The sequence below is a fragment of the Balaenoptera ricei genome, chromosome 5 (genome assembly GCF_028023285.1).
Source record: "Balaenoptera ricei isolate mBalRic1 chromosome 5, mBalRic1.hap2, whole genome shotgun sequence".
NCBI classification, from domain to species: domain Eukaryota; kingdom Metazoa; phylum Chordata; class Mammalia; order Artiodactyla; family Balaenopteridae; genus Balaenoptera; species Balaenoptera ricei.
In genome coordinates this window covers 129,477,322-129,499,505 of record NC_082643.1, presented here as the reverse complement: position 1 = coordinate 129,499,505, position 22,184 = coordinate 129,477,322, and the positions used below count along the sequence as shown (strand labels likewise).

At 42.9% G+C, this 22,184-nt stretch overlaps 1 long non-coding RNA gene across 1 annotated transcript in view; it reads right to left on the bottom strand.

Annotated features, from left to right (window-relative positions):
* The window catches only part of LOC132366136 (uncharacterized), a 211,191-nt gene that overhangs the window by 153,906 nt on the left and 35,101 nt on the right, over positions 1-22,184 (bottom strand). Inside the window, exon 2 of the long non-coding RNA XR_009503371.1 lies at positions 2,642-2,773. This is a non-coding gene — a long non-coding RNA (uncharacterized LOC132366136). The remainder of the gene's footprint in view (positions 1-2,641; positions 2,774-22,184) is intronic.

Below are 22,184 nucleotides of genomic sequence, written 5' to 3'. Positions count from 1 at the left end.
TCATCACATTGCCGACTATAACATTCTTGTGTTTTGCACAGTTTCTCCCCCTCCTCTTTCCTCCTCTTGCTAATTTGTTTTAAAAGCAAGAAATAAAATAAAAAGAGGATAACAAAAGACTTGATGTACAAATTTCAAAATAAAACCATCAGGCAGGAACAAATCTTTGAGGAAGTCCTTCATAGTATATACACATTTTTGTTTTCAGATTACCCATCCCTTAAATTAATGTAAATAATATTAATCAAATTGTCCAGCTAAGAATGTACTAAGGACAATTAATTCTGCATTAAATTGAACCCCAATTACTTAAACATTTTAACTAGGAAAGAAATCTTTCCAATGATATATCCTTCCCTGATATCTTACAAAGCTCTTCCATTCAGAGTTAGACCTTGGAGAAGATACTCCTTGACCTTTCCCAAGACATCAAAAGCAACACCTGTTCAAACTGGCATGTGGGCCATCTCCACCAATGGGTTCATAATTTTCAGGTTCATTTTCAGTGCTCTCTACCCTGTGTCTGTCGTTGTAGAAGAGAAACTGGGAACCCCATATACTCACTATTCCTCTCTCACCTCCTGCTCTGACTATGGAATTAAGGTTGGGGCACCTGTGACTTTTTTCTAGGGTCAGCCCTAATTGGACCAACTCATATTTGTTTTAGTTGAATTCACCTCCACCCTATTTTATTTATCAAAAAAGTACACACCAAAAAGAATGCCCAACTTAAAGTGGAAAAAAAAAAAATCACAGCTAAATGTAGGTTTAAAGCTGAAGAGACTTGAGATTGAAAAACTGCCAGTTCTCACTGCTCACTTACTCACATGAGGGTTTACAGCTCCTGAAATCATGCCAGGACTTTGAAAATGAAAGCTTGCAGTTAGAAAACGATGGCTCATGACAGCAAAGATCAGTCATGTGATAGGCCAAGCATTTTCCGTCATTGCCTTCTTCAATCAGACAGAGCTCAGAAACAGAGGTTAATCGGTCAGATAGCATCCACAGAGGCTGAGGGCAGCAGAATCCGGCTGCAGCAATTAATCATTTAATTGCTTTCTGATTCACTTTAAATGTCTTTTAAAAAGATATTAAAGAAAAACATTATTGAAAGAACATTTTAGACTATTTATTAAAGATCCAACATACCCTTTGTGAACCAGAAAATAAATGGATCTCTGGCCCAACTCTGTTCAATGTTTTCTTGGGCAACATTTACTTATACAGAGGAAGGAATGACAGAGTCTCTGCAGCAGGCAGAAGAAAAAGCATGTATAAAAGCACTTAGGAAAGAAAGTATGGGTGTAAATAAAAATAGGCTTTTTGTTTCTTTGGCTGTTCGGTTTTTTTGGCTAAATTGTAGAGTGTGTGACAGGAGTTGACGGGACAGCTGAGAAACATAGTAAACTAGATTTTAGAGAGCCTTGAATGCTGAGATAAAAGAGCCTGGACTTTGAAAGATAAAAAAAAAAAGAGAGAGAGAGAGAGCCTGGACTTGATTTACTAATTAGGCAATGGGAGCCACTGAAGATTTCTGAGCAGAGAAAGCAGCGCGAGTTGGGTATAGCATGAACCGTGGGGGCCATCAGCCCTAGGTTATAATTCTAGCTATCCCTCAGAGCTGGTGTGAGCACATTAGGACCTTTCTGGAGCCTCTCAAGCTGAACAACGGAAGTAATAATACCATTGCCAGGGTTACTGAAACATTAGAAATAACATACATAACATCCACACCCCAGGGCTTGGCACAGAAAAAGCACCTAGCAAATGGTGTTAGCTGTCCTCCTGCTGTGCTCTGGGTAGGAAGATCAAAGGGGAAGAGATGGGAGGAGGGAGGCCAGAGAGGTCCAGGCAGGAGGTAGAGAGCCCAGACAAGACAAAGTACAGGCAAGGAGAGTTGCAAAGAGAAAACGGGACAGACTATGAGGGACACAACAAAGGTAGAACCCAAGGAAATGGAGACTAAGAAAGATTTAACTTGCTCAGAGCCATTTGACAATGACTGGACATGACTGAGGGAAGAGGAGAAGCCAGAGAGACTCCAACAATCTGGCTGAGATAAGCATCACACAGGTCGGAGAGACGCAAACGTCTATGAGGTCCAAAATAAATAATAAACATAAATAAATGCCAAACACTGAGCTTGCATTTCTAGAATGACTACAGAAATAACCAGAAACATATTTCTTTCTGCAATGATCCCATCTGAATTCCTGAGCTGCCCTGAGAACAATTTTTAAATCCACAGGGCCAGATGATTTTGGTCATGACATTACTCCGAGTCATACACCAGGCAGGGTCCTCCTTCACCACACTCCCCTCTTCGCATCACCTCCACCACAGACATCCCACCGTTTCCTCAGGCACTTCCTCCTGGCTTCATTGTCGTCACTCACTTTATGATCCTCTCAGCTCAAATAACTGCTGATGCTCTCCTCAGGCTGGAACTGCCTTCCCCACAAGACCCAGCTGCTTGGATAACAGGTAGAGAGATACCTGGCACTTCAGAACAGCGGGGCAGCACCTAATAACTCATTGCACCTGACATTTTCATTACACACTGCATTAGAAGTTTCTTCAGGAAGCAGCCTTAATAATTTTGCACCACTCTGCTCAGTGGGGATTAACCTTAATTACTTACACATAGGGGCGGAAGCCACTCTTTCAGGACCAGCTTCTGTCCTCGTCTGGGTCACTGTGGGTTTCAGCCGCGTCAGCTCCATATAATTCACAAAGGAATCAACCCATAGACACTTCCCAGCCACGCATGTGCCTGCAGGACACACAGGGGAAACTTTATAGCGTACATAAATGGGCTTTAATATCACAGTATACATTTTGGGATGTATGTCTAATTTGTTAGACATACTGAAAAGCTGACGAGCCACTTGGAGCCTTTTTGGAGACCTCTGCTTCACACCGGCAGCCCTAGAGAAGCACAGGATCGCACTGCTCCCCACTCACCGCCCTCTCGCTCTCCCTGCAGGAGCATCTCCACCTAAGCTTGCTCTGGAGCATTTAGAAGTTCTAGTGAGGCTATGGGGTTTGTGTGTGTGTGTGTCCCTGAATAGTTTTTCTCTTCTTCCACTGAAGTTGTTTTTCTCGAGTATCTCTGAGAAAACACTGAATATGGTTTAACTTTATTTTATCCTTAACTTCAGGACAAATGCTATGCTGATTTATTTCCAGTTAACGATGTTGTACTTCCCATGCAACCTGACCGCCTCCAGAATGACAAAACTCCATACACATACAGGGTTTTACAGGTAAAAATGTTTTATGCTTTACAAAGAGAAGTGGGACTTGGGAAGGGGGTTGGTGACAATGTGAGGCCGAGGGTTGTTTAGAAGTCATCTCATCACAGATAGGAAAGTGTTCCTTCTGGATTCTTCACAATATTCTTAATCCAGGAGCACTTGGCATTGGCACTAAATGGGCTATTTGCACGGCTGATCCTCTGATGGTGTGCAAGTGCTTTTCTTTTCAAGTTACTCCTGGTTCTGAGGAGTGGAGACTGATATGTATGGTTAAGAGTTCTACGTTTTTTGTTTTTCTTTTTTTTAATCTCTGTGTATCGGAGTAATATTAGTGCTGAACATCTACTACCCATTTAGCGCTACTATTCCTATTTTAATCCTGTGCCACCACTCTGTGAAATAAGGTATTATTATTACTCCTATTTTTCAGATGAAGAAACTGAGCCTTCCAGAGTTTAGATAACTTCCTCAAGGCCAGACAGCAGTAACTGGGAAAACCAGAACTCAAATCCAGGTCTCTTTTATACCAGAGTCAGAGTGAAAAGTCATAATAACTCACTGGAACAATAGCATCCACAAATGGGCATTTACTAGAAAATTCTGGCTTGCCATCCATAATAAAGGGAAAAAAGCCTCAGTACTCACCACTATGAGTTTGATTCCACGTACACCTCTGAGCATATAATGACCTTAACTGTTTCAGGAAAAGGTACATCAACTCTGTGACATTTATTGACTTCTTACTCTATACAAGGCACGCAGCTAATTAATCACTAAATGGAGGAGGTTGGGTCTCAAGAAGAGTAAGATGTCCGTTTCTCAAGGTACCTACAATCCAGCTGGGTAGACAAGCCCTAAATATGTGCAATGTAATGATACATGTAATGATATCAGGAAAGGCATTGCAAATCTTGATGAGATTCATTACCAACTTAACAATACAGAGCAAAAGTGCTAGGGTGAGTCAGGTGAGGGAGACTTCTCTCCAAGCAGGAGTCAGAGAAGACTAGATTGGAGGCATGGGACTTGAGGTGGGAACTGAGAGGGGTAGCACTTGGTGAGGTTGGAGATTGCTGGAAAGTGGAAGCGGCATCCAGGAGAAGTGAGAAGGTACCCCTGGAGTGGGTACGAGGTCTCCGCAGTCCTGTGCCATTTACACGGTGCTTGACTGGAATGCAGCATGAGCCCACAGTCAACAGTGACACACTATTAGAGACTGAAGCGTGTCCCCTGAAATTCATGAGCTGAACCTCTAACCTCCAGTGTCAGTATATTTAGAGGTAGGGCCTTAAAAGAAGTAATTCAGGTTAAATGAGGTCATATGGGTGGGACCTTAATCCAATGTCCTTATAAGAAAGAGACACCAGAGATGCTCAAGCACAGAGGAAAGACCATGTGAGGACATGACAAAAAGGCAGCAATCTGCAAGCCAAGGAGAGAGGCCTCAGGAGAAACCAAATCTGCCAACACTTTTATCTTGGACTTCCAGCCTCCAGAACTGTGAGAGAATACATTTCTGTTGTTTAAGCCACCCAGGCTGAGGTATTTTGTTCTGGCGGCCCTAGTAGACTAATTACACACACCTTCATCTATTTCACGTATAACTTCTCTGCCCTGGCAGGATCTGCCACCCCTCCCCTACGCTACTTTGGATCCTAACTATCTTAGAGGGCTTGAAACCTGGAGTAGCAGGTTTCCAAACCTGTGGGCTCTTCCATTTGGTTAAGACCTGTGTTGGAATGCTTGAACAAGCTAAGGATGATCTAAGGCAGTGCATTTCAAATTCCCTATGGTGAAGAGCCACCATCCCCCCATTCCTTGGCTGACAGATACACCATCTTACTGTGCTTGCTGAGTAGGCAGTAGCAGCCACAAGCAACTCACTGTGTAAATTTAACAATATTCTATTCAACAGTGTCCCCTGATCAGGTGTGTGGATATGGCAGCTAGGTAGTGGTGTGCTGGCAATAAGCAGCACCCAAGGTGGTGGGGTGGGATGTAGGAGGAGTCCTGATTTGTACCATTTTCCCATTTGCAAGATAAAAATACCTCCTGCCATGACTGATTTCAAGCGACCGACTTGAAGTCACTGAGCCACAGAGATGGGAAGAAACGCCCACAATCGTCTCTCCCCAGCCGGTGTCACCCACCTCCAGCCCATCACGGTGGCAACGCACAATGACTAAAAAGTTTCTAAGTACTTACTTGGCATTTTTGTACCTAACTCCTTGCAGAAGGCAGGTCACACTTTGCATAACGCTGACCTAAATTTTTTAAGTGTAGGTGTCCCCAGAGAGGTCCCCTAAAGTCCATTGGCTCACTATTTTATCAGGATAAATTCTGGACCCACAAGGTTCTAAAAACGCATCTTCAGAAAGGGCCTGTTTCCCCAAAATTAGCTATGAAAAAAATGGCAGAAGCTCAGCTCTTGTCTTCTCTCCCTCTTTTTTCTTCCCTTCATCTAGAAATATTATCTCAAAGACCTTCTCCCCATCTCTTACTTTTCCCCTTCCCTTGTCCTCCCTTTCCTAAAGGATTGTTCTTCCATTTCCTTTGCTCTCTTCCACATCACAGTTAAGCACAACCTTGCGAATGGTCTACTCTCTTTCTCCTACAACTTGGTTCTATCGTGGGGATGGGATCCCAGGCTTTGTTATAAGAAACAATGAAGGGATAAACCCACTCAGGCAACTCAAGGGTAAAACCCAAAGCAGCAAGCAGATTTAAAGGGCCTACAGGATTAAAGGCAGAAAATGGAGAGTTATATTAGCCCTCTTTATCCTTGCTTTTCCAGAACCAATTTGTCTTTGTTCTTTTTTCTTTTTTTTCAAACACGAAGCCAGCCATTAGTAGCATAGCGGAAGCCTATGGCATACAGAGCAGTGATTGGAGTGGGAGTGACACCGGCACTGACGCCCAGACAAGAGGTAATTAGGGCTGACCTTGGGAGGTGGCCATGAGAATAGAAAGAAAAACACAGATACAAGCCATAAAGCCATATTTTGAAGTAAAATCAACAAGATTGGACCACTGATTAGAGATAGACTAGGGAAGGGAATAGGCAAGGGAAGAAGATGGTGCAAGGTTTTGAACACGGACGGCAGCCAGATGTCATCCTGGAGCTCGGCTCCGAATGAGTTACTCAAACGAGAAAAACCCTTGGATGGCTCCAAGCCCACTGCACACAGAATAAAGTCTAAATTCCTGTATAAGAACTGCCACAGTTCTGCACTGAGTTATCAGCAAGCTTGGACTCATTCATTCATTCAACAGACATTTATTGAACAGCTATTATGTATTATGCTGGATCAGGGAATCAAAAATGGGGAAAAGGCACAGTTCCTGACTTTGATGAATTCAGAGCCTAAAGGAGGTAACCTTCAAATAAATCAATACACATATGCTCGAGCCCTGTTCACAATGTTCTCTTCATCTGAAATCCATTTGTTTATTGAGTGCTTACTCTATGCCAGAGACTGCTCTTGGCCCTAGAGACCCAGTCAAGTTAATTCTATTCGTTTCCCAATCAGACCTGTGCATTATTGATTTGGGATTGTCTGCATAGAGAGCTGACGCCAAAGGGAACCTCAAAGGGGAAAGACTGAAGAAGAGGAAGAGAACCAGCACCAGACTCTTGGAGTAAGGCCTACAGTTCAAGGATTAGAAAAAAGGGAGAAGAGCCAAAAGTGGCCAGAGGAGTAACCAGCAAGGGACAAACAAGTCATAGAAGCTGCATGTGGAGAGTTTCAAGAATAAAGAAGAATCTGAACTGTGTTCAATGCTGCTGAAAGTCTAAGGGAGAGAAGACTGAGAAAGGAATCCATACAGCCACTCACTTCAGGTGATAGATGGAAAGAAGTTTGTGGTGAGGGGCAGATCAAAGATGCATCACAGAGCAAGGGGGTGCTTTATAAAGACTCTGGAGCAGGAACTGGGAGGGTACAGAATTCGTGGACACAAGTGAAAAGGCTGACCTTAGAGAGAGGAGAGACAATTCTTTCCCCAAGACCAGAAAGAAGGAAAGGACAGAAGAATATGCAGAGACACAGGGTAAAAGGAGGTCATAGAGGCCCCAGGAGTGTTTGAAGTCAGACAATCCCATGTTTGGATCTCAGCTCTTCCACTTACTTTCTGCATCATATCAGGCAAGTTGCTCAAGCTCTCTGATCCTTAGTTTCTTCATCTATAAGATGCATATAATAATGCCTTTCTCATACAGTTGTTGTGAGAACACTTGGAGAAAATATATGTGCCACCAGTTTCCCCCTTGCCTTATCAGCTAAGGTACATACGGGGGTCACATGAATAAATTCTACTGGCCCTTGCCCCTCCCTATCTGCTCATATAGCACCATGGCACTCTGCAAAGTCCTCTTGAAAAAGTGCTCACAAGTGAGCCCACCTCACTAAGCTCCAGGGGGTCAGCTAAGCCTCTGCTGTCTCCACACTGCTGCAGGTGAGGTCCTGGAACAAACAAGATGGCAAATCCAAACATGCTGCCTGCTACTACAGAGTATTGCTGAAGCAGCCTTTTCAGATGTTACTTCAAGTCTTTCCCCGACCCAGCCTCCACCAGTCTCAGCCTGGGCCTGGATAGAAACCCGAGTGAAAAGCACAATGCTATATACCTCACATTGTCCCTCCTCTCTCACGACCAGGTTTGAGTCAGGCTCTGGAAGGCTCTCTATTCTTCATCTGAACACACTTTTGGCAGGTCCACCTCTTTAATGTGCTAAACGCCTCCTGATATGTATCCATCCCAATCTAGGTTACAGTAGATGCTGGCACACAGCATGGGCTCAATGAAAGTTAGCTCCCTTTCTCCCTTACCTCAGCACCATGGTTTCATTCATACTTCGGATTTGCCATGTCCCTTTTCCCATCCTTGGTTACATCTGGGTTTGACCCAGGTGCACAAAGACTTGGTTATTCTGTATACTGAGCTTGTAAATGTTTAGCGACCAGCTCTCTGGGAGAAAAAGCCTGATTTTCTAAGTGTTTGCCAATTTTCGTGGTGTAAACACTCCCACCACGGCTGCTTTCAATTTACCAACATGACATCAACCACCTTGCAAAATCCCTGAAAATTTAACAATCAGTTCTCCCAAGCTGGTAGAAGCTTACCACTCAACTGGTTACCTGGAAGTCTTGGCTAGTAGTATACTGAAGCAGCTTTGAAGTTTCTGCCCATTTAATAAAGTCCCATGCATATCCGGCTACTGCTTTGTGAAGACAACATCCCACCCCAAGTGCATCGCAATGGGGATGAATTGCAAAGGCACCAAGTCTCATTTAGGGATCTTCACTATTTTCATGTGGTTTGGGAAATGATTGTGTTTAAATGGCATTTTGAGGGAAACAGACACACCCTGATGGGTGAAATCTCAGGGATGATCAGTGAACAAAAACACTGTCACCAAGTAAGTAAACAGTGACAAGTTTATAAGATGCTTTTGGCAGTAGCTGGATTTCTCAGTGCTGAACACTTGAGTTGGGCATGGTGGGAGCGGCTGGTTAGCCATTTGTCAGGCAAAGTCAAAACAGCCCTGCAGCTACAGCACAGACGGCAGCCTGCAGCTCGTCAGCATTTTATTTATGACTCTTAATTAGCAAGCAGAAAAGGAGGGAAGAAGTTTCCAGCTCGGGATATACATACTTATACATATATATTTCCCAGAAATTATCTTTGTCAAAATAATTTAAATCCCCACAACTCTGAGAGGTAGATATAATTTACATTTTATAGAGAGGAAACTCCATCCTGGAAGGTAAATATAACTACCCTAATCTCACCAATGAAGGTTCAGAGAGGCAGAGTGACTTTTCCAAGGTAACACAGCTAGAACGTGACAGAACCGGGACTGACAATCTTCAGACTCTAATACAAAGACTCTTTCAATCACACCATGGTTGGCTTTTATCTGGCACGTCATAGTAATAGTCCATTGACTTGGATTAAAAGAGAGCTGAATACCAAACTCATTACATTGGTGAATAAACTTATCGTACTTACAGTTAGAATTAATTCTTTGGAGGGAGGGGAGTTATTGAGTGAGTGGGGAACATCGGACAACTAAGTGAGTAGGTCAGCTCCCTGCCTGCTTTTGAAAAACCTGGGGTCTTGCTTTGCAACCAGCAGAGTCGAATCAGGCACAGGGCAGAACTAAAGAGTGGATCTTCACAGCCCATGAGTTCAAAGTGACTGTGCTCTGTGGAGGAGTCTTTGAGCTGTTGGGCCTTCAAGTGATTGTGAGGTATAGAAGCATCAGAAACAAAAATAGGCCTGGCAACTATAAACACATAGGATTGCATACCTCAAACCTCTATTTACAGATGGCATTCGAAAGGGATTGCACTGATTACTTCTGATCACTGATTTGACCCCCCAAAAAATCCTGATACTTAAATAATAAATTTTTAAAAATCATTGATATAAATCACCTTTCTTATGGGTTTATTTCGATTTTTAATTCCTGTGAAACCCAAAAAACAAAGCGTTTCTACTTATTCTCAAGGGTTCCATGCCTCGCTAAAGAATGAACCGGAAGGCGGTAACTTGCAAGCTCTCTGAAGAGGTGTGGAGGTCATTGTGGAGGTCGCCAGTATTTCTGGCTCTCTTCTCTTGCGGGGACAAGGAAGGACTGCACTTCTCCATCCCCTTGAAGATAAGCATGGCCATGCGACATACTTTGGCCAAGGAAATATGATCAGGTGTAAAGTGTGTCACCTTTGGGTGGGAGACTTAGTTAAGAGCTAGTGCACAGTTACCCATACTCGCTCCCCCTGCTGCAGTGATTCTCCAGCAGACAGTCTGGGATGACAGACTATCTGCCATTAGGTCCCAGAGTCACTCTGACAGGCAGAATCTTTCCTGAGTTTTGGAAGCTATCCTTACCACAGCATAACTTCACCTATCCTACTAGGAGAGGAGAATTGTTCGGTGAAAAAGGAAGTTAACTAAGAGGAAAATGAAAAAGGAATAAGTCAAAAGCTGAAGACTCCTGGACATTTTTAACCCCATTGGAGGCCTAGGACTCTGCGTGCTGGAAAACTCAGGATCTAGGGTGCTCTTCTTCCTGAAATGATCAAGAGAAAGTGGAAGTTGGAACGTTGGTCAAAATGAATCTGTACCTTCAGGTTTCCAAACGAATAACTGGAAAGGATCTAGACTCCTTGGAACCTAATAAGAAATCTCCTGAGCTGAACATGGAATTGAGATTGAGTCAAAACAACTTAACGAGTATCTATTAAGTGCCCACTCCTTGTATAAGACTATGTTTGACATTGCAGGAGATGCTTTTACAAGTATGGAGGTCCCTTCTTTCTTTCAAGGAACTTCAACCTAATTAGTGATATAGTTAATATACTCCCATCAGTACTTATAGCTGAGACTGACTACAACTGGGAGAGACGGAGGGGATGTCGAGGCTCTCAAGGCACACAGCAGAGGAAGAAAGAGCTCCTCAAGTTCTCGGTGGCTCAAACGGAAGTAACCAAAAGCAGACAAGCTGCCTCATGAGGCCTGCCTCGTTTTGGCTCATGCCCTCAGTGTAACAGTGAAGGACTAGAGGCCAGTAAACTGCAGCAGCTATCTGGCCATCATATCCTGTGTGCCCACCCCTCACCCCTGCTCCAGATGGCTTGGCTGTAACAACCAGGGGTGCTGCCAGCTCACTGGGCAACAAGTAAGTTGCTCATTGCTGCATATGTTATGGCACCTAGAGGTGGCACTTGAGGTCTTTGGATTAAAATATGTCAGACCTTATTAAGGAAAACTTGATTATAACAAGGAGACTGGTACCTCATCCAATCATTCCCCTCCCCCGCGCCTGGCCCAAAAAACCTGTGCTGTACATAACTGCATAACATTATGGTTCAAATATAGGTCCTGTTCCCCTTTCTCCAAGTCTCTGAAATCATTGAAGGTTGAGTGTAAAAGTACCACCCTTAAGATCATTCTTCAAGCTGCATGACTGAATTCCTGCAAAGAAGAAAAGAGGTGAAGAGTTCACCTTTTACCAGAGTTTGAGCAACCCACCAGGGCAGCGGTACCCTGACCCCAGGACATCCAGCGCTACTGAGCCTGAGTGAACAATGCTGCCCCTTCCTTCGTGTGGAGAAAGGGGCAAAATATCAGTCAGCGCCTTTCACATGCACAGCCCTCCTGCAAGGAACACCTGTGCCCACGGTCCAGGCTGGGAAGCACCCTGAGCACGTCTTTAAGTCTCTAATAAAGGTGACTCAAGGACTGCCTGTCACAGTCTGGCTCATTTGCTGGGAGGTGGCTAGGCCTCCAAAGCTCAATCCAGACAGGGACTATGGAATTATGGAATTAAGCCAATGAGACTCTCTTTCTCCCTCCTTCTCTCTCTCCCTCCTTCTCTCTCCCTCCCTCCCTCCCTCTCTCCCTCCCTATCTTTCTCCTTTTGGAAATGATTGGGAAATACAGGGAAGATGGTCATTGAGTTGTCGGTGGGAACAGAAGCTGAAAAGATGTATACGGAGAACGCATGCCATGTAGGAAAGTTATGGGACAGAGGGTATGAGAGTGCCAAAATTGAGACTAAACTAAGGAATGAGCTACTGAAAAGATGTACAGAGTTGAAAGCTAGGCCAAGTCGGTGGCTCCAGTTGTGGTGAACACAGAAGCCAAGTCCCTATGATAGAAAGAGTAAGGATGGGCTTCCTTGGTGGCGCAGTGGTTGGGAATCCTCCTGCCAACGCAGGGGACACGGGTTCAAGCCCTGGTCCGGGAAGATCCCACATGCCGCGGAGCAACTAGGCCCGTGAGCCACAACTACTGAGCCTGCGCTCTAGAGCCCGCGAGCCACAACTACTGAGCCCACGTGCCACAACTACTGAAGCCCGCGTGCCTAGAGCCCATGCTCCGCAGCAAGAGAAGCCACTGCAAGAGAAGCCCATGCACTGCAACGGAGAGTAGCCCCTGCTCGCTGCAACTAGAGAAAGCCTGTGCCCAGCAACGAAGACCCAACACAGCCAAAAAATAAATAAATAAAATAAATAAATTTATAAATAAGTAATAAATTTAAAAAAAAAAAGAAAGAGTAGGGATAGGAACTCCCATGGCTGAGCTGTGCTGGACTCCCCAGTTTCATCTTCCCTGTGGACTCCTGAAGACTAGTTTCCCATGAGAGCCCTGTCTCCTGTATCCTGCCAACAAATCCCATCAGCAAAGTGCCCCCAGTGCGTCCCAGCTCTTGCCCTCAAACTAACACACATGCAGAGGGCCAGGTTCTACAGATACCTGGACATTGGTCAGTCTAGACCAGCCCTGATGCTCTCTTACCCATGTCACCTGATGCTTTTCATCCCAGGCATTTGACACTTAGCATGGCAGGCTATATTGTTACTCATTTGTGCAGGTTTTCACGCTATCTCAATAGCTATTTGTTCCGTGGAGTATTTTTAGCATGAGATGAGGGAGCTGGCTGAGAGAACGGGTGGGGAAGAAGAGAAGTGTTCTAGCCGGGGACAGTGTCACATTCTCAATGCTGTGTTAAGTGCCGTGCACAAACACATGCTCCAAAAAATGATTGTTGATGATCCGTCTTAATCCCACCTTCCTGTGTTTATGAAGACAAGTACAGGCAATTGAAAATGAGGTCTCAGGGGATCCCTGACAATTGAAACTCTTCCTCCTTCAGGGAGCAAACCAGGAAACCCCTAAGTGCACCCATGTGGTCTTCATAGAAAGATATCACATAGGGCCGAAGATTTCAGGAAAAAAAAAAAAAAGAAAAGGAAAACGTTTTCAAATCCATTTAAAACAATCCGTGCAGCTGTTTCCTCAACTCTCCGGAAGAACTGAGACGCAAAATGCTATATATCCCCTCCATCCTCCCCTCACCCCAACCCTGCAAACTGGCTTTCAGGTGACGCAATCATGAGACCTCTGCGGTGAGCTCTGTCTGGAGGGATGCAACGGCCAACAGCGCATGGGGTGCTGCCACCTCTTGGATGTTCATAGCCAAAGCAAGTCTCTGTCCCAGAAAGGATGTATCTCAGTGATATTATGAAATGTTAACGGGCAATCTGTTCTGAAATAATTGCTCAGTGTGTTGGCCTCCTTTTCCATTTTAGAATTTCAAAGGCATTGCAGGCCAAAAGCAGTGCCAGCCTATTAGTGGTACCTACACTGATTAAATCTAGCCCATACAACCATGGCTACACAAAAGCTCTTTTTCTCAATTAATAAAATGTGATTAACGGTATCATTGAAAAACTCCTGCCACTTCAATTTAGAGCCAGTTAGAGCTTCAATTTAGAGCTGTGTGCAAATTTTAGGATATGCATTTTTTTTTTTTTTACCTGACACGATTAACAGTACCTAATTTATGGGATATGCCCAAATTTCTGTAGGGGAAAAAGAATGTTTACCAGAAACATACACAGTAATGACAGCTTCCTTCCCCTTCCTTCCCTACACACACACACACACACACACACACAGGCTCACACACTTGCACCCCAGTTCAATTCCAGTTATTCAGTGACCACACCGTCTCTCTTGCCAGTGGGAAACGTCATATGTCCACCTTGGAATTATCAGTCCAGTTCCTGAGAAGAAATACGTTGTTTCTCTTACTCTCCCATGTATAGGTCATTTGAGCAGTTGGGTTGTCATTTTTTTAACCTCCACATTTCCCTAAGGATAGTGAGAGGATGATTTAAACAGCAACATTAGCTGCTTTAGGCTAGATTTTCAAAGCCACACCAGGGGAGTTATGAGCGTAAATCCTGTTATTGTTACAGGATTAATGCACAGAAGTCCCAGAATACCACTTTGGAAATATAGCCAAAGAATAATATTTTAATGTACTGTATGTTATTTTTAGACTCAGCTGTAGCCCGATTATCAACTAGCATATCAAAAATGAGACAAGACAGATAGCTTTCTTTAATCCAAAACTCTAATGAAGTTTTTGGTGTTTGTGTCTTTTTTGACACTTAGAAATCTGGATATTCGGAGGAAAAAAGTAAAAGAAACTATAGCAGCTACCTCCTACCTGCTCTGTTGCTATAGAGGCTGCTACTCAGAATACTGGTTCTACAGAGTATTTTAGCATTGTTTTTTTCTAAGAGAGGCAGGTGGTAGGAAAAAGAGGTACTGAATCATGGCGACCTCTTGACCGCACCATAAAAAGCTGCAAATCAACCACAGCATACTAATGATTTCAAGGCACAAGTCAGGGTTCCTGCCATCAGTCATTTCTATTTCTGCTTTTACACATCTTAGATTGTTGTTCAAAAATAGCTATCTATAAAAGGTCTTCCAGTTGGCATAACTTTGCTTTCAAGTTGCCCTGTGGGCATCAACCAACGTTTATTGATTCTGTAGACGCCTGCTGTTGAGTTTTATTAAACTGGGCTTGTCTTTCCTTTTAGCCTCAGAGTAACTACATAGATTGGAGATGACCATATCACTGTCTCTAGGCTACATCTAGTCTGCCAAATGATGGCTCCCCGAAGAACACCTACCTTTTTGTTAGTCAAGGAATACTCTACACCAGTAGTTCCTCTCACTGACTTTCAAATCCCAGAGTATCTTCCGTTGTCTCAGAAGGCATTGTATCTTTCTAAAAAGGAAAAGCATGCTTGCACTGATCTGTTTCTGTGTGGGGCATGGTGATGGGGCCCAACCCCACTTCCATAAACTCTAGGATTTCACTATGTCAATACGGATGGTTTCACTTGTAGCTCTTCCTCTCGGGTCACCAAAGACTCACACACTCCAGAGCCGAACCCCTTTTGGACCACCGGTGACCGCCAGCTCTGACTTTGCTTTTCACAGTAGTGGTGACGAGGATTAAATGAGTAACATTCTAAGAAACAATTCACACAGTGCTTGGCACATTGTAGGCTCCCTGAGTTAAGGTAGCAGCAGCACTAACAATTTTAAAGATTCATCTCTTATGTTTATAGGCATTTTTCAATTTATAAAATTATTTCTGTACTTTATCTCACCAGCGATACAGTGACAAGCCTTGGGGTGGATACTCACGCATTTAATGTGGAGCTAACTCAAGTTACATGCCGGTTTTTCCCATGTAGTTTGTACCTTGAGGTTGGCTATAAATAAGCCCTGGAATGAAATTCTCCATTTCAGTTTCTGGGGCGTTGTTCGTACCATAACCACTACTCATCTGTGTTTCAACTCTGAAATGGGAATGATTGGGTCCTAGACACTCAAAAACCAGAAGAGTGTTCCCAGTTATATATTTGAAAAAAACTTTTAATAGATTAATAATTCTTTAGAATATCTACTACTGCTATAACTCAATATATTAGGCACTATGATATACACTATGAACAGTTCCTCTCCTTAAGGAACAGTTGTTTAAGAACTATTAGAATGCTCGTACACACCTATATTCTACCAAGAATACAAACGTACCAGCACCTAGCACAGTAGCACACCTAATATCTTTTAATTCTACATATTAATGAAATAAATACATAAATGAGTAAACACTATGAGTCACTAAAGAGGAATTTCAATGTCAGTAGGTGCAAGCAGGAGAGACTGAGAACTTGATGCCTCTTCTATAAAAACGGGGGGACCAGCAATGCACTGGAGAATTATTATGAGGATAAAGTGAGACAAGGTATGTGAAGGACTGCGGTACTCAGCCTTCTCAAACAGCTTGCAATGACTCTCACCCCCCAGGTTTTAATGCCCTGTGTAATCCCCCATCCTTAAGCATGAATTGGTGGTTTAACAGAACTACTAGAAGAAGAGGTGATGGGACGTCACTTCTGTGATTAGGTTACAAAGGGCTGACTTCCATCTTCCTAGCACTCTCTCTCTTGCTGGCACCTTCCTCACCCCCTCGCCTGTGAGACGCTCATGTGTAGAGGGACTGAGGTAAACCTTCGACCAAGAGCTTGTGGGGAACTAAGGCCTTAGTCCAACAGCCCACGAGGAACTGAATCCTGCCAAAAACCACACGAATGAAAGTAATTCTCCCCTCGTCAAGCCTTGATTTGACCACAGCCCTGGCTAACACCTTGACTTCAGCTTTGTGAGAGACCCTAAAGCTGAGGACCCAGTCGAGCCACACCAGGACTCCTGATCCACAGAAACTGGGAGATAACGAATGTTTTAAGGCACTCCATTTTGGGTAATTTGTCAGGCTGCAGCAATAGGTAACGGATACAAGGACCTATTGCACCATGGCCATTTTAAAGTATGCAATATATAGAAGCCTTTTTTTTTTTTTTATATAGTGGGGTTGTAAATTAAAGGGGCCTTATTTACAGGACTACTTTTTAAAACGAGCAAAGAAAATCAGAGAGTTGCCCTTGCTAAGGAGAAGAACTAACTAGTCGGTAGAAAGGAATGACTAATATCCATTCTGCTAGTAATCTCCTCAGCAAATACCAGGAGCTAGTCCTGTATGGCAACCAGCACCAAACAGCAGTGATGAAGGAATGTCTCCAGTTACACAACTGGTGGGCAAAGATGCAATTAAATTCATCACTGCCGAGCAGGGGTTGAAATGGCAGTGGTCTCCTAGAACCACTTCCATAAAACATTGGGAAACATGCTTGTTTAGCATGAACCCTGGCCTTGCAGAAATTAAATGATTCCCTCAGCAGTCCTATTTTGAACTGTTCTCATCGCCTGCTGAAGACAGTTGGCTCTTAATGCATTTTATCGAAGCATTTTCTGTTCCTTGGATAAAAGGAAGTACATAAATTTCAAGTGCCATATTACCATACATGCATGGTTCTGTTTGGGCACAAGCACGTTGTACTTGTCATAAATTCTGACTCAGAATGGGAACTCAGGATTTACCATCTCACTCTTTATAGTTACAAGATCGACTAAAGTGATTACAAGAAGAAATATGTAAGCTTTGAAACTGTTCACACCAGTGATGTGGTTCAGTAGCTTGTAAAAGTTGCAAATAACAGCAAGCCAAAAGAAGGAAATTTCAGGAAAGATGTATTCTTAAAAACAGGGTTGGTTTCAGAATCCAGGAGCAGCTGGTTCTCTTTGGAGCCAGAATATCCTCTCCACTGCCTATTGTTGGACTGTGGTCCTTGGAAACTTGGGTTTACTGCCCTGTAGCACACCCTCCATCACACCAGAGTTTCTGGGACCCCTCTCCAAAGGGTGGCACCCCCAGGAAGTGAGGGGCAGTCATTCTGAGGAATAAAATTTTCTCCAATCCTTTAAATCTTCAGCTACAAATTGTGTGTGTGTGTGTGTGTGTGTGTGTGTGTGCGTGCGCATGTGTGTGTGTGTGTGTTGGTTTGGCTGTTTTAGCCTGTCAAGAGGAATCTAGAGCACCATTATAGGCTTTTTTGCCCTTGTCCTGGACTTTAGGCAGGATAGCACAGCCACTAAAACGAAAGGCGATGCAGATAGAGCACTAGGGTGTGAACCTCAGCCTCACTCTTTACTAGCTGTGAGGTCTTGAACAAATTATCTAAATCCTCTAAGACTCAGTTTCCTCATATGAAAAAAAAAGAATGATATTACCTCCCTTATATGGTTAATGTGAAGATTAAATGTGATAATCCATATAAAGCACTTAGCATTGTGCCTGACACACAGTAAATACAGTGTAAACGTAATGTTTATAGTATTAACTGTTTTTTATGTTATTCATCCTATTTTCATGTGTCAAACTGTTAGCTCTTTGAGGACAAAGAATGTTGGGATTTGGGGCATGGATTTTTACATACAGTTGTCCCTTAGTAAACCAATCCCCCAGATACCAAAATCCACAGATGCTCAAGTCCCTTATATAAAATGGCACACATATAACCTATGCACATCCTCTTGTATACTTTCTCTAGAATACTTATAATACCTAATACAATGTAAATGCTATGTAAATAGTTGTAAATACAATGTAAATGCTATGTAAATAGTTGCCACTGTGCAGCAAATTCAAGTTTTGCTTTTTGGAACTTTCTAGAATTTTTTTTCAAATATGTGAATCTATGAATGTGGAACTCTCAAATACTGAAGGCAGATTGTAGTTGGAAATTTTTGAGCCATTTTTCAGTGAGATTACCTAGGCTGAAAAATCCTGAGAATGTCCTCTTTCTACTCAATCTACATTCCCTCCCTTGATGATTTCATCCCCTACTGATTTTAAATGCTATATGCTTGCCACCAACTCCCAAATTTATATCTCCAGCCTAGATCTCTTCTTGAACTCCAGATTCTGTGTCTAACTGCCTTTTTGACATCTTCATTAGGAAGTCTTACAAGTATCTCAAACTCAATATATCCAAAGTGGGATCCTCTCAAGAATACATGTTGGGACATCCCGGGTGGCACAGTGGTTAAGAACCCACCCGCCAAGGCAGGGGACACGGGTTTGAGCCCTGGTTGGGGAAGATTCCACGTGCCGCGGAGCAACTAAGCCCGTGCGCCACAACCTCTGAGCCTCCTCTCTAGAGCCCGCGAGCCACAACTACTGAGCCTGCGTGCCACAACTACTGAAGCCCATGTGCCTAGAGCCCGTGCTCCACAGCAAGAGAAGCCACCGGAATGAGAAGCCCGCGCACCGCAACGAAGAATAGCCCCCGCTCGCCGCAACTAGAGATAGCTCAGGCGCAGCAACAAAGACCCAAGGCAGCCAAAAATAAATAAATAAATAAATAAACAAATATTTTTTAAAAAAGAATACATGTTGTGTTTAGCTGTTATGACTCTTTAGATTCTTTGATCTGGAAAAATTCCTCAGTCTTTCCCCATTTTTCATGTACTAGACACTCTGTAAGATGTGTTGCATTTTGGAGGATGACCTCTGTCTTAGTCCATTCAGGCTGCTATAACAAAATACCACCGACTGGGTACCTTAAAAACAGCAAACATTTATTTCTCACAGTTCTGGAGACTGGGAAGTCCAAGGTCAAGGCACTAGAATGGTCATGTTTTGGTGAGGGCCTCTCCTGGTTCATAATTCACACCTTCTCACTGTGTCCTCATGGTGGAAGGGTGCTAGGGAATCTCTCGGGAGCCTCTCTTTTAAGGCACTAATCCCATTCAGGAGGATTTCACCTTTATGACATGAGCACCTCCCAAAGGTCCCACCTCCTAACAATATCACATTGGGCGTTGAGACTCCAGCATGTGAATTTTGGAGGAACACAAACATTCAGACCATAGCAACCTCCAACATGGAACATCTGATGTTTCCTCATGATCTGGCTCCAGAAGTTCATTCTTAGAAAGAATTCCACAGAAACAATGCCAGGCTCTTCTCAGTGTATCACATTAAAAGATACATAACATCAATCCATACAACATTGGTGATGTTAACCTTGGTCACATAGTCATGTTGATATCTGCCAGGTTTCTCCACTTAAATTCACCATTTTTTTCCTTTGTAATTGATTAATATTTTATGGAGAGCTATTCCTACGTTATATCAAAATACCCTGTTCCTTGTGACTCTTCACCCTTCAGCCTTAGCTGATTGCCCATTTCAGCCAAAATCAACCACATCTGTGCAGGCTGCCAAATGGCAAGTCTCTGTTTACATTATTCATGCTACATTTATTAGTTGGCATTCTACAGGAAAGACAAGCTTTCCCTTTTATTTATTTAGATATATGGATTCATGGATTCACGATTTATTCAATGAGTTGTAATCCATTCTTCTTCTTTTTTTAATGCTAAGATTGTCTCTGATTTGGCCAGTGGGAGCCCCTGTGTCCTTTTGAAATGTCCCCATCATTCACTGAGTATTTCCTTATTTTCTAACATAAGAAGATGTTCCAGGCCATGCCCCCACCTTGGAATCAGCCATTGGCCATTTCTCCAACGACCCCTAGCTTCTTTTAGTGCAGAATGGTATTTAGAAACCAATATCTGGATGCTCATCATATTCATTGTTTCTAGGATGCCATTGCTTCTAAGCCCTCTCAGTTGACAGAGCTAGGAGATATGTATACGTGTATTCATGGACACACACACTTACATATCAATATTGAGAGAGAGACCAACATTTTAGAGTTCTTTCTAGTCTTTCCCCTTTCTGTTTTCGTTAATTCCTTCTCCAGCAGTGAGAAACTCAGCTTCCATTATCCTCATTATATTCACTTACATGCACAATTAATTTACTAATTTGCTCAATATAATCGACCCACCCCCACCGTGCCGGCCATCTCTTCTGCCTACCACCTACACACCACTCCCTATCTGCAATATTCTCAGCTGCTGGCCCACCAGCCTGTACCTCCCCAACCCCAGCCCTTGCCTCTGCATGGTTCTCCAAGCCCCCTCTCTGCCCCACGTTTTCAACTGTCATGCTGTCTCCTCCATGTGGAAGGGAAAAGGATGGAGACAGGGTTGCAATAGCACCCTTGACCCCCAAAGTTTATTCTCACTCAAAAGCCAGAGTGATTCTGAGAAAATATAAGTCTAATCATGTCCATTCTGTACACAATACCCTCTGTGACTCTCCATTTCATTCAGAGTAAAAACCAAAGCTCTGACAATGGCCTAGAAGGTCCAACATGATCTGGCACTTTACTTCTTTGACTTTACCTCCTACCATTTTCCCTCTCACTCACTCTGCTTCAGCAACAGTGTCCTTGCTGTTCCTCAGACATGCCCGACATGCTCATACCTAACAGCCTTTGTTCTTGCTCTCCTCTCTACCTAGAATAATTTTCCCCATATAGCTGCATGGCTAACTGCTTATCTCCTTCAAGTCTTTGCTCTAATGTTACCTCAATGAGGTCCACCCTAACTATCCTTTAAAAAAGCCATTTCTTCCAAGCACATTTGATCCTCCTTTTCCTTTATTTTCCAACTCGATATTTTCCTTTGCATTAACCATCTTTCAACATGCTGTAGAATTTACTTAAGCATTATGTTTATCGTTTATTATCTGTCCCCCTCCTTCTCACCATCCCCACTATATCATAACGTCCTTTCGGGCAGGGATTTATTTTTTACTGATGCACCCCAAGGACCTAGTAGAGTATCTGGCACATAGAAAAAACTCAATAGATAATTGTTGAATAACTGAATTAATTAACGGATTAATATGAGATTATCTCCGTTTTACTTGTGAGGAAACTGTATCTCAGAAAAGGCAAAAAAGTTTTTCTAGGACTCATAAAGGTTAAAATAAATTGCCCAGGGTCACATAATATTAAGTCATTCCTGAAATTCTATCCCCAAATTGTTTAATTTTTAAACCATTTGGCATTTTAATAAATATTCATTAATTTGATTGACTGAGAATGGGCACCTCCAAGGCACCTAACTTAGAACCAAAAAACATTTTAAGAACTATGATAAGGTGACTTATTGTGTATTAGATATTGGTATTTCCTCAAAAAGAAAATCTTAGTTTTGTCACATGTTAAGGAGCAGAATCAGAAAGAGGTTCTTGAGAAGTTGCTGATATCTCAGAGTCACTGAGATCCTCAACATGATTATTTCTATACTTTCTAATTCTACTTCCTTTATTGGTCCAGGCCCCTCATAAAGAAAGAAAATCCCAGGGTAAATGGGTTTTATACACAAAGATGTTCATGATGGCATCGTTTATTATAGTAAAATAGTAAAAACAACCAAATGTCTACCATATGGGAATGGTTAAGCAAACTGTGGTATATGCTTTTGTCAGTAATTGAGTTTGTACTTGTTGCCCTCCAGTCAAACTCAATGACAGATTTACCCAGATTAAACTATAATGACAAATCACATATATGGAGTGCTTACTACATGCCAGGCAATGTTTCAAATAATTTATATGTATTATCTCTTTTAACCCTCATGAAATCCCTATGAGACAGGTACTATTATTAACACTATTTTACAGATGAGGAATCTGGGGCTCAGGAAGGCTAAGAGTCAAGGAGTAGACTAATGAGGGAAATGGCCTTTCCATCATTCTAGAAAGGTAGAGACGGAGACACCTGGGCT